The sequence below is a fragment of the Triturus cristatus genome, chromosome 2_2, assembly GCF_964204655.1.
Source record: "Triturus cristatus chromosome 2_2, aTriCri1.1, whole genome shotgun sequence".
Taxonomy (NCBI): domain Eukaryota; kingdom Metazoa; phylum Chordata; class Amphibia; order Caudata; family Salamandridae; genus Triturus; species Triturus cristatus.
The window spans coordinates 428,900,338-428,913,357 of record NC_140582.1 but is presented as its reverse complement, the minus strand read 5'-3'; the positions used below and the strand labels follow the sequence as shown (position 1 = coordinate 428,913,357).

Below are 13,020 nucleotides of genomic sequence, written 5' to 3'. Positions count from 1 at the left end.
CCCGAATCACTGGATTATGTCTAAAGTTCTTCATTTGGCTTCTTTTAAATCCTTATGAGGCATTGTCCTCATTTCCTCAGGTTCATCCAGCATTAATAACACTTCCAGATTGTTTCCCTTGTTTCAGTGTGAACTGAACTGGCCTCCCCCATAAAATTGTTTTATCAAAAGGATGTAGTTTGTTGCCTCAACCCTTTTTGTAGTAGTAGAACATTCACTTATTTCCGAATCTGGATGACTGATTAATTACATCAACCTACTTTGGCAAAACCACAGAAAACCTGCAAAGAACTTGGTTCCTTTGGTAAGGCTTTGGTCTTTCACTCCATTTTGAAAAGTCTTCTTGGCAGTTTCACAGTGTGTCCTGCTCCTAAATATGAGTAGTGTACCTTCAACTGTTGAGCTCAAAGCATCTTGTATTTTCCTGTTACTAATAGTCACTTTCATTGACAGTGGAACCAATATATTGGAAAACATTCGGACATGCTTTCTGTCACGCCTAACCGAGACGCAGTGGTGGATGTCCTCATAACCGTAGTCATGGACTCCTTTCATCTTGCTGGGTGCTCATTATGAGGATTTCTAGTGTAGTGGGACCTAGTTGGTTCCTGTATAGATGATATACTTCAGTTTGCTACAACTTTGTGGCATCCACTTGGCTTTAACTGACCTCTTACCTTCTTGAGGCCATACACTGCAGGTCCATACAGGCAAAGCTACATCCAATGCACGTTACTATCAAAAGCAGTGGTGACGTTTTTCAAACTGTTTATTGAGGTGATATATGGCCTTTCTGGGTTTTGCACCACAACACTATCATCTTTGCAGCTTACTTGTTCAGAAAACAATACTATTCAGGCAGGCGATCACTGATGGCGACAAATGGTAAAAGGGAGCTTCACCCTGTGATGAAGATCCTTCTTGTGCACCTATTAACTTAAGAATCTATTTGTAAATCTTCTTTTTCTCTGTTCTAGTGCGTTTCTACAAAGATATTTTCTGGTTGATGCTCCTACAATGGTATTCCATTCAATTGCATTACTCCCATACATCACTGGGAATGGGAATATCACAATTCATAAATGGTAAAGTGGTTCACATTGCACTGGATTCAAAAAGGAATGTTTTCTCAGAATCTACAGAGCTTGGTCTTTGTGCTCCAAAGATGCTCACAAAAAGAATTGCCTTCTGTTGAAACAGAAAGTGACAGTCCTACAAACAAACTTGGAGACCCTTTGCCTTCAGGCTGACAGAATGAGACTGAAAAATTGTTAACTTTAATACAGGCCCTGGATGCGTTTTCTGCTGCTAGGAGACCACACTGCAAATATGTTCAAGAGGAGGGGTTCATTTTGGTTGCTGTGATTAAATGGTCCTGAATCCTCCCGTGGTGTTATTGGATCATGTTGGAGTTTGCAATCTGTCTTACCAGTTCATGGATAATTAGCGGCTATTTTAATATAAATATGGTACACCAAACTTGGATCCCTGTCTACATCCTAAAAAAGGTTAGAAGCGTAGCAGATGTGCAAAATAGGTTTTCTCCAAAACCTTTTATTTCTGCTCAGTGAGATCTCAATTGAGTGTTTGTTTTTAAGGAGGCCCACTAGTGCTCTTTTATTCATTTTCATTAAAACCGTTGACTGAGAAGACTGTACTTTGGTGGAGAATACTTTAGGTCACAGAGTGCTGACCCTCTAAAAACCTCTTTTCTTTGAGATAATACTGAGACTGAAGCCTGTTTGCTTGCCCCAGGTGGTGTCAGAGTTAAATTTGGACAGAGGATCTAATTAGAGTAAGACTTGACCCGACAAGGTCTTATTTTTTCCATGCTTTTCTAATCTGTTATGAAGAAGTTACAAAAGCTGAAATCAGTTGACTGCTCTACAACAGGCAGAGCTGCTCCGTCTGTCCTTTTGAAAATGGTGTCCATTATGAAAGGTTATCACACAGGGAGGGGTGTGGCTAACCGCTGGAGATGGCGGATGTGGATTGAGTTTGCTCCTTCACCATCCCTCAGTCCTCTTGGCCATCCATCCTGTGCTGCTATAGGAGGGAGCACGGAAAAGCGTGATGAGCCCTGTTTAAGCACCAGGGACTGTCATAGTGAATTCCGTTCCACTGGAGACGCCCTGTGGCCGCTGATGGGCAGAGTGCAGCCTGCTGAGGGGAGGAACGCGTGGCCTGGCTGGCAGGGCCCCGGCGTCTCTAAGCAGGGAGACGCCTGGCAGTGCTGGCCGGCGCTCAGCACATCAAAGTTGAGCGGTGTCTATAACTGCCGCGCTCTGGCACCGGGGGTCACTGCATCTGAAAGAAACCCGTAGAGATGGATTCCTTACCTTAGAAGGACCCCTAGGCGTCAGACTGGTTCGGGAAAGTCTTCGTCATTCTGACCCCTGCGCGTCCGAATGTGACGTCGTGCGGCTCCGTGTCCGTCGTTGGCATTGTGGTCGCCGAGATTACGTCACGGCAGCTACTTAGACGCCGCACTCGCGCGCTGACGTCAGTTCTTTCTTTCTCCGTGCCAGCAAGCGCAGATCTAGAGAGAGCGGTACCCCCAGTCACCTATTGACTCAGTTTTTCAAGGCCTTTTCGTCTCTATTTTTCAAGTCGATCGACTCCTGGTACCGTAGGGATGCCCGGCTTCAAGTCCTGCGGGGACTGTCATCAAATGATGTCGTTGACGGATCTGCACCGCGTGCCTCTACTGCCTGGGGCGCAACCAAGACCCCAAGTCGTGCCCCAACTTCCAGGCCATGGCCTCGAAGACTTTGCGGGAGCAGTCCCGAAAGTTGCTTGAAGTCCAGCAGTCGGCTCCACACCGTTCAAAGTCCGGGTCCCGAGGGAGGTCAAGGGACCGGCCGCGGAGCCACCACCGTTGTTCGTCGGGATCGAAGTCTTCGCACTCGGAGTCAGGTAAGACGAAGCATCACAAGAAGTCGAAGAAGCGACATTGCTCTCCGGCTTCCCATCGCGCAACGCGGCTGAGGGTGCGGGTGGTGCCTCCCCCGCGGCTCCGGCGGAGTCTATGCAGTCGCCATCGGCCTACCTGCCCTTCCCGGGCCTGTCGGCGACTCTGGCCCAGCTGCAGGAATTTCCTGTCAGCCATGGCTCGCCTCTTTGGGCCGCCAGGCCCCACCGGCGTGCCTTTGGGCCCCGTGGGCCCGACTGAGGGTCCTCGCCCTTTACTGTTGGCGGCTCCACCATCGCTGTCGGCTCCGGCTGGCCCCCAAGGATCCAGGCCTGGATCCCGGTTGACGCCGGTTAACCTTGTGACACCTCCACCGACGTCGGCACCACCTCATACGTCGGCACCTCCTCAGACGTCGCCCGTGCCACCGGACAACGTCTTCCCCGGTTTCAGCTCCAATGTGGACATGGCGCAGGAACGGCGTCGCTCGACGCCGATTCCAACGCCGATGGGGCCTTTCTACCCCTATGTCAGGCCTCCTTATTTTCGGCCTGTACATCAGCCTTCGGAGGAAGGTCTCGGAGGGGTCTGAGGACCCACTCACAGCTCTGTGTGCATATGACCTGGACTGGGCAGAGGAGCTGGGGGATGCCAGTGGTCCTGATACCTCTCCTGACATTGGCAGGCTAACTCCTCCTACCATAGCTACGGAGGAGGGTGCAAGTTACGCAGTGGTGTTGCGTAGGGCGGCCAAGGCCCTCCACCTCAAGCTCCCTACAGTGGCCGTCAGGACTGACCTCCTGACAGAAGTGCTTCAGTCGGCGGCTACCTCTGTGGAGCCACTGCTGCCTTTTAATGATGCAATTTCGAACGTTCTTTTGGGCACCTGGTCAGGTCTCCTGTGGACAGGAACGTGGCCCGACGCCATCGCCCGGCCCCGGGCGACCCCCTTTTCCTTTCCCAACACCCCACCCCTGAGAGCTTGGTTGTCCAAGCCTCCACGTCCCAGAGCGCATTCCCTACCGCACCCCCAGACAGGGAATCTAAGAGACTGGAACAGTTCGGGAAGAAGATTTTTTTCTTCCGTCAGTTCAGGGCTGTGTCTGTGAACACTGCATGTCTCTTGGACCGTTATTCCCACTCTGTGTGGGATATGGTGGCGCAGGTGCTGCCTCAGTGTCCGGAGGAGGCCCGGACAGTGCTCTCTCAAGCTATTGCTGAAGGGGAGGAATGCAGCCAAGTTCACAATCTGTTGTGGCCTTGACACCACCGACTCGCTGAGCAGGGCGTTTTGCACACCTGGCTGAGGACAACTGGTTTCTCTGGGGATGTCCAGAACACTCATGGACATGCCCTTTGATGGCATTCGCCTTTTGGGCAACAAGGCAGATAGTGTGTAGGTGGTTTTAAGGACTCGCGGGCTACGGCCAAGTCCTTTGGCATTTCGGCCACTCGCCATCCTCCGCCTTCTGCTTTTCGCTCCTTTCGTGGCCACAGAATGGGCACCCCAGCACGTTCGCTTCAGAGGCACAGGCCTGCGCAGCAACAGTACCAGCGTGGACGTGGAACCCACCAAGGTGGGTCAGGCGGCCAGCGGGCGGGGTCAGTCCACCTCCACCCCAGCCACCACTGCCTCCAAACCTTCCTAGTCCGGTTTTTCAGGCCCATCAAACGCCAATGGGTGGCAGGATTCGCCATCACCTCCCCCACTGGTGCACCATCACCACAGACAGGTGGGTTTTACAAATACTCCAAAGGGGCTACTCCCTCCCCTTCGAGACTACCCCTCCAGCCATGCCACCCCAGTACCCCTGCATGTTGGGGGATCACTTGGCACTTCTTCAACAGGAAGCCGTAGCCTTCTTGGCCAAGGGGGCCATCGAGCCCGTTCCTGCGCAAGAAGTAGGACGTGGTTGCTACTTGCACTACTTTCTGGTTCCCAAGAAGGACAAGGGCCTGTGTCCTATCTTGGACCTTCGGAACGCCAATCGCTTCCTCCGGAAGGAGAAGTTCAGGATGTTCACTCTGGCTCAGGTCTTGTCTGCCCTCGACCCTGGATACTGGATGGTAGCGTTGGATCTGCAGGACGCATATTTCCATATTCCCGTCCTGCCGGCCCACCGGCATTACCTACGGTTTACAGTAGGCCTCGAACACTTTGCTTACCGTGCTCCCCTTTGGCCTTACCAGCGCCCCTCGGGTATTCACGAAAGTGATGGCGGTGGTCGCAGCTCATCTGTGCAGATCAGAGGTTCCAGTCTTCTCCTATCTCGACGACTGGCTGTTGAAGGCAGGCTCGCCCCAGGCAGTCTTCTTCCACCTCCAGACTATAGCCGACCTCCTGCCTTTGCTGGGGTTCTCCATCAATGTGCCAAAGTCACACCTGATTCCCTTTCAGAAGCTCCTCTTCATCGGAGCGGTTCTGGATACGATGTGCTTTCGGGTCTGTCCTCCCGAACGGCGAGTCCAGGATATTCAGGCTCTGATTCCAATCTTTCAGCCTCTATCCTGGGTTTCGGTCAGGATGACCCTGAGGCTGCTGGGCCTCATGGCCTCCTGTATCCTGCTGGTCGATCATGCCAGATGGCATATGCGGACTCTGCAGTGGGACCTTAAGTTCCAGTGGGCGCAGCATCAGGGGAACCAGTCCGAGTCCGTCCAGATCTCGGAGGGCACTGCACAACAATTGCAGTGGTGGCTCACAAACAGCATGGGTCAATGGCAGATCCCTCTCCCTTCCCCAACCAGAGCACACAGTGGTGATGGATGTGTCCATCCTGGGATCGGCAGCCACCTGGGAGAGGCGGAGATCAGAGGCTTCTGGTCTCCGGCGGAGTCCCGGCTCCATATCAACCTTCTAGAGCTCCGTGCGATCCGACTTGCACTGAAGGCATTCCTTCCCTCTATCAAGGAGAGAGTAGTGCAGGTGTTCACAGACTACACCACCGCCATGTGGTACTGCAACAAACAGGGTGGGGTCGGGTCGTGGACCCTATGTCCAGAGGCTCTGTGCCTCTGGACATGGCTGGAACATCAGGGCATTTCACTGGTGGTTCAACACCTGACAGGTTCACTGAAGAAGATGAGGCGCGACCGGGCCCAAGTCATTCTTGTGGCCCCGAACTGGGCTCGAAGAGTTTGGTATCCCGAGCTACTTAGTATGACCATCAATCCCCCGATCCGACTGCCTCTTCGGGAGGATCTTCTGTCGCAGCAGCAGGGGACGGTCCTCCACCCGAACCTGTCCAGTCTCCACCTCCTTGCGTAGAGATTGAGCGGCGGCAGTTGATTCCTTTCGACTTGCCTCCTAAAGTTTGTGATGTCATTCTGGCAGTTAGGCGTCCCTCCACTAAGTTGGTATACGCCTGCAGGTGGAACAAATTTGTGGCATGGTGCACAGCAAAGGCTGTGGATCCCCTTTCTGCCCCTCTTTCAGAAGTCCTTTTGTTCCTTCTTTCTTTAGCCCAGCAGGACACTGCTCTGGGCAATATCAAGGGCTACCTTTCTGCTATTTCAGCCTTCCTCAGGCTCCCTGATCAACCCTCTTTTCAAGTCCCCTGTTGTAAATAGATTCCTCAAAGGCATTACCTACCTTTTCCCTCCTATTCCTTTTGTGATGCCACAGTGGGACTTGAACCTGGTTCTCACATACTTGATGTGCGCTCCCTTTGAGCCTCTTCACAACTGTCCTCTACGTCTAGTAACTTTGAAGACTGCTTCCTGGTTGCCATCACCTCAGCTAGGAGAGTGAGTGAACGAGCTCCAGGCTCTTTCTTGTAAACGTCCTTTTCTGTCTGTCCACCCGGACAAGTGTGCTCAGAACACGGCCATCCTTTTTGCCAAAAGTGGTCACTGCATTTCACATCGGGCAAACCATCGCTTTGCCCACCTTCCCTCCACATCCTTCCAGAGAGAAAGAGAGGCTCCACCGTCTGGACCCAAAACGTGCGCTCTCATTTTACCTGAACCGCACACAACAGTGTGGATGACCAGCTCTTTGTTGGCTACGTTGGCGCCAAGAAAGGTAGGGCCGTACACAAGCAGACTATCTCTAGACGGGTCGTCCTGTGTATTAAAGCCTGTTATTCTCTGGCTAAGAAGGAGCCTCCGTTGGGGCGGCGCGCCCATTCTACCAGGGCGACGGCTGCCACTACGGCATTGGGACGTGGTGTCCCCTTACAAGACATCTGTCAGGCAGCTACGTTGGCCTCGCTGCACACTTTTATTAAACACTATTGCCTGGACAGCCAAGTCCGGAGAGACGGCTTCTTTGGCTGTTCTGTTCTCCGGGACTTCCTGGTGTGATCTTGGTTCGCAGACCCACCACCGGGGTTGGTATTGCTGGGGGATCTATTCTAAGGTAAGGAATCTATAACTTTTTCTTTCAGATGAACAAGTTACTTACCTTCGGTAACGATATATCTGTAAGAAACATTAGTTAGTGATAGATTCCTTACCGCTTCACCCATCCTCCCCGTTCTGCGAACTGGTTTCTAGGATTAAGGTCATCCTTTTCACGGCCCTAGTTCAAGGCACCAGTGGTCCGTATCTTGCATGGCTCTGCGTTCCTAGCACGGAAAGTCGTGGACAGAACTGACGTCAGTGCGGCGGAGCCATACGACGCCACCTTCCAACGCGCAGGGGTACTGCTGACAAACTTTCTGGATCCAGTCTGATGCCTGGGGGTAATTCTCAGGTAAGGAATCTATCACTAACTAATGTTTCTTACAGATATATCGTTACCGAAGGTAAGTAACTTGTTCGAAATAGAGAGAGGAAGCCCTCTGAGACAGCCCATGGGCCGGAGCGGAGAGGGCTCCCTGTGGTCAGAGGTGAGCGACGACATATCCGGCTGCTGTGTATCCGGCGGGTGAGTGGAGCCAGAAACAAGATGCCTGTGGAGCGCGGCAGCCTGTGCTTGGTGCGGCTGAGGTGAGGAGCTGAGCCGGCGACTGGGTCGAAGGAGCCAAGGGGGCGCATTTCCTGGGGTGGAGCCCGGGGGTTGATTGGGCCCAGGTCCCTCTTAGTGACAGCGGCAGACAAGTGCAGCGCAGGGAGTGGCGACTGTGGGGTAGCCCCAGGTGCCACATCCTGAGCCTGGATCTGAGACACAAGGGGGTCAACACGGGGGTCGGCTGGGGCCTAGGCTGTCTCTCTGTTCCTCTTGTCTTCCCGAGGCTTGGGAGGCCTAGTGAGCCCACGCACTGTGACTCAAGGCGATCGCCAGCGCAAGGAGCGTGTTGTTTAAAAGGGGCAGACTGCTGCAACCCTGCCCGTCCTCATGTGTGCCCCTCCTGGGCAAGGTTCTCGGTTCCATGAAGCTGACAGTCTGCATTTGGACTGGCCACTGCGGGACATGAACCCAGGTGTTGAGGGTTGCTACGCAAACAAATGATGGACGGAATGCTGAATAATTCCTACATTCGCCCCCAGTCAAGAGATCTGGGTTAAATCCATCTTTCTTTTGCTCACCATGCCACCCCAGTTTAGATCCAGCCATATGCAAATCAGTCTTGACCCTGTGCCTCATGGGAACAGTCCAGACCGAACTGCCAAGCCAGGTCCTCCCTGGACGGGAAACAAGCATCCTGGGACCGGTTTCAGGGTATTACCCTCCGTTAATCAGCCAGGCTACCTTGAATCACGTGACACAGTGAGCAAGGGACCCACGTCTGGGCATACTTATCCCACTTAGGGTGAAAAGTGCTACGCAATCAAATGATGGACGGAATGCTGAATAAATCATACATTCACCCCCAGTCAAGACATCTGGAATAAATCCGTTGTTCTTTTGCTCACCATGCCACCCCAGTTTAGACCCAGCCATGTGCAAATAAGGCTTGACCCTGTGCCTCATGGGAACATTCCAGACGAAACTGCCAAACCAGGTCCTCCCTGGACCGGAAACAAGCATCCTGGGACCGGTTTCTAGGTGTTGGCCTTAATCAGCCAGGCTAGCTTGAAAGAGTTACTCCCCCAAGGAACACTCTCCCCTCAGTTCGTTGTTGAGCGGGCACACAGAGTCCCTGCTGGCAGACCACCCCTGGGGCTAACCAGTGTCCCTTCCTCATCCGTCTGTTAAACTTCCATGACCGGGATGCGATACTGAGAGAGGTGGGGAGGCACCCGGGACCCAAGGTACAAAATGTCTGTCTCCTTCTTCCCAGACTACACTGCCCAGGTACAGAAGAGACGCCCCAACTTTGGAGCAGTGAAACGGCAGCTGGGAGCTCAAGATTTATGATACTCACTGCTATTCCCAGCCCGCCTCCTGGTATTTCATAGTGGCACTGCTTGTTTCTTTGACTCCTTCTCCACGTGGGACTGGCCGGAAGAAAATGGATTGGAAACTACTTCTAGGCCACAAGGAGACCTCCCAGTACAAAAGAGGAACAGGCACGGTTGTTAGAGGGGCAGGGGCGGAGAATCGCGGTGGCGGATCTCACCAATCAATGCCCTAGACCCAGAGCAGATTCTGTCGGAACGCCAGGATGCACTACATATTGCGTCAACCCTCCAATCCATAAGATCACCATCCGCTTCCATATCTTCACCCTCCAGATCCAGGGGAGACGCTGATTCATTGTCTGCTTGGTCCGCTGACTCTGGCTCGCCTCGCCACCCGGATGTCACGCCTCGAACATCGGACAATATTATTTAACAGTACTGTTTGTATTAGCCCCCACCACAGACATAGAGTGCATTTTTGCATGTAATTGTTCCCCATGCACATTCACTGGTGCCCCGCGTCACACACTTGTGTCACTATATGCATACACAGACACTCCAAGATGCCAGTTCTTGATGTTACATATCTGGGGGATGGATCGCTTGGAGCCTTCCTTCTTTCGCACACCCCCTCTCACGGTTCACATCTGACTACAAATTAGTTGCCATTGTTAGGCACATCTGTTAGGGTCAATCCCGGTTTGGGGTTCGCTCTTATGTAGTTCTACAAATTAGTTTGAGTACTATTGTTTTTCCCTTTGAGGTTATTGCCCTTCCCAGTGACCTGACGCCATCCTGCTCACATTCACGCAGCACATTTGCTCTACTGGCTGGGTCCTACGGATCTGCACAGGTCACATGACAAGCATTGTCCTCTCCTGGAGTGTTAGGGGTATTCACACACCTGTGCCTAGGTATTCCATGTACGCATACTTACAGCCCAGATCTGCCGGGATTGCTTTCCTTCAGGAGACACCTGATGAGACTAGAGGCTGATAGACTTCGACGCCGCTGGCGTGGACAGGTGTACAGCACTAACTTTTCAACCCAGGCTAGAAGTGCCCTGATATGGGTGAAGGTGGGAACCCTATGAGGGGGGGAGGAGGAGGAGGTGGAGGAAGAGGAGGAGGAGGAGGTGGTGGTGGTGGTGGTGGTGGTGGTGGTTGGCCCCTCAGGGCGCTACATGTGCATTAAGGGTAGACTCAACGGGCAGACTCTACTGCTATGCTCAATCTATGCCCCCAACAAAGAACAGAGCGCTTTCCTCTAGTCTTTCCACCATACTGTCCCAATGGGGGGATGTCGCATGGCTCCTGGGCGGGGATTTCAATTTGGTCCTAGACATATCTCTTGACTGCTCCTTCCCACCCTTTACTCGCACTTCAGCTTCATTGAACGCACAAGCATTTCGCAGCTGGCTGGGGCATTGGTCCTTAACATGTGTGGCGAGCGAGCAACCCTGACTCGCGGATATATTCCTTCTACTCATCAGTCCATAATCTTCATGTGCGGCTGGATCGCATACTGGCATCGGTTGCGGTGCTCCCTCTAATCCGAGACACTGGTTACCTGGGTCGTTACCATTCAGACCATTATCCACAGACCATGTTGCTAAGTTTGGGAGGTGGAGCTCCGCCGATCCCAACTTGCCAGCTGCAGATAGCAGCGCTGGAGGATCAGGCCTCTTCCAGCTCTTTGGAAACGGTGCTGCTTGAGTACTTCGAACACAATGTCGGCTCTACGAAATCCCTCCTGACGGAATGGGAGGCCTTTAAGGTCACGACTAGAGGGCACTGCCTGGGCCTTACCTGGAACATCCGCAAGCAATTGGACACCTCCCTGGCCTTTATTGAGCGGAAGCTCCTCCTTTGGGAATCCCCGTTGGTTACCCTGCCCGAAGCCAAGACACAATTAGATGCTTTGCAAGTGGACCGGTTAGAACTCCTAGAAAAACTGCGGTCACATCTACCTAGCTCACTCAGCTCGTACCCACACATCGTCTGACAAGGCGGGTAAGCTACTCGCATTCCTTATTGGACAGGAGCACCCACACCGCCCCATATATTCTATTAGAAATGAGCTTGAGCAAATGAGGTGCACACAACTGGACATTCACACAGCCATGACTAAACATTTCACTACACTTTGTGTCCAACGTGCATGGGGACTCACACCAAACGTTTTGCTGGACTCTGTTGAGCTGCCTACTCTATTGATTGACCAACACCTAGAGTTACCCTACGGGATTACTACAGAGTTTTCTTAAGACTTATGCGGAGGTCCTGGTACCGCGCCTGCATGCGCTCTACACCTCTGCGTTGGACAACTCAGCCCTTCTTCCCTCCTTATGCACTGCTAACGTAGTCTCCTTATTGAAGCCAGGCAAGGATCCCACTGCCCTGGGGTCTTATTGGCCCCTAGCGATCCCAAACACGGATTATAAAATTCTGGCGAAGACCCTGGCTAACAGTCTTGCACAGTACGTGCCCTCCTTAGTGCACGTAGACCAGAATGGATTTGTTCCGGCCCGGAACACCTCGCTCAACCTCCATTGCTACTTCAGAGTAGCAGAAAATGCCCCTCTGGACTGGCCCCGCTCAGACTGCCTGGAACTTGACCTCGAGAGAGCCTTTGACTCTCTTGAGTGGGACTCTCTCTTCGCAGTGCTACACAGATTCGACATAGGCTCTTCCTTTATTAACATGGTCAAGCTACTATATAATAGCACAACGTTACGAGTGAAAACTGGGCCCTATATTTCAGACTCCATTCGAGTGGGTTGTGGGACTTGACAGGGCTGTCCGCTCTCCCCACTCCTCTTCTCTCTAGCAGTGGAGCCCCTGGCTGCGTACATCCGGGCATGGGTAGACATGGGTATCCCTCTGGGAGATGGCACTCATACAATTTCTTTGTATGCTGTTGACATCTTGCTATATGCAAGAGATCTCCACTCCATCCCTTCTTCGTTCAATTCGGTACTTTCACTATTTGCCACTGTATTAGGGCTATGGGTAAATGTGGCGAAGTCCACTCTCTTCCCATGCTCATCGGCCACTGGGTATTCACTGGGTGGAGTCCCAGTGCTGTGGTGTATTGACGCCTTCCGTTACTTGGGTGTCCGGGTAGATCGGAATAAAACAGACCTATTTTACAGAAACATTACCAGGGTCACCTCTGCTATTAATTCGCAGATGGATTTCTGGGAAACTCTCCCGCTGTCTGTCTCTGGTAGAGTGGCCCTTACGAAGATGGTGATCCTCCCACAACTTCTTTACTATTTCACCACCCTGCCACTCTACATCCCCCCCCCCCTCCCCCCCACTTCAGCAAGTTGGAAACAATGGTCAGGAATTTTCTCGGGGGGGATGTCTGGACATGGGGTCTCTTCGAGGAAGCTTTATCTACCATCGGGACAGGGCGGACTCGTAGTGCCTAATCTTGAGCACTATTACCTAACCGCCCAGCTGCAGTGGGTAGCCGATGGCAAGCCTCACGTAACTTGTCCGATACAGCCACATTACATCCACCAATGTTGCTCCACATCCTACTTTACATGTTTCATCCATGTGCGAAGCCCAGGAATATAAGCTCCTTGCTACTTTCCACATCATACAAATGTTACCGCAGAAGCCTATACATCACACTTGACACCACACCATATGCCCTGACTATTCTCCTACCAAGGACACCAAGGGGAGGGTTGCCCACCACGTCCTCAGAGTTGCGCAGTTGGGACGCGATGGACATTTACGACACAGGAGACTTCTTTAGAGATGGCACTTTATTCCCATATGCGTAACTAATTTCAGAGAAGGGTCTACCCCTGTGTCATTTCCTATTGCACTGCGCACTCATAACTCCCCTCTCCTCTCGGAGGGGTA

General features: G+C 52.5%; 1 protein-coding gene across 8 annotated transcripts in view; it reads left to right on the top strand.

Annotated features, from left to right (window-relative positions):
- ELF2 (E74 like ETS transcription factor 2) overlaps positions 1-13,020 on the top strand; it is a 593,917-nt gene that overhangs the window by 359,504 nt on the left and 221,393 nt on the right. The window lies entirely within an intron of this gene.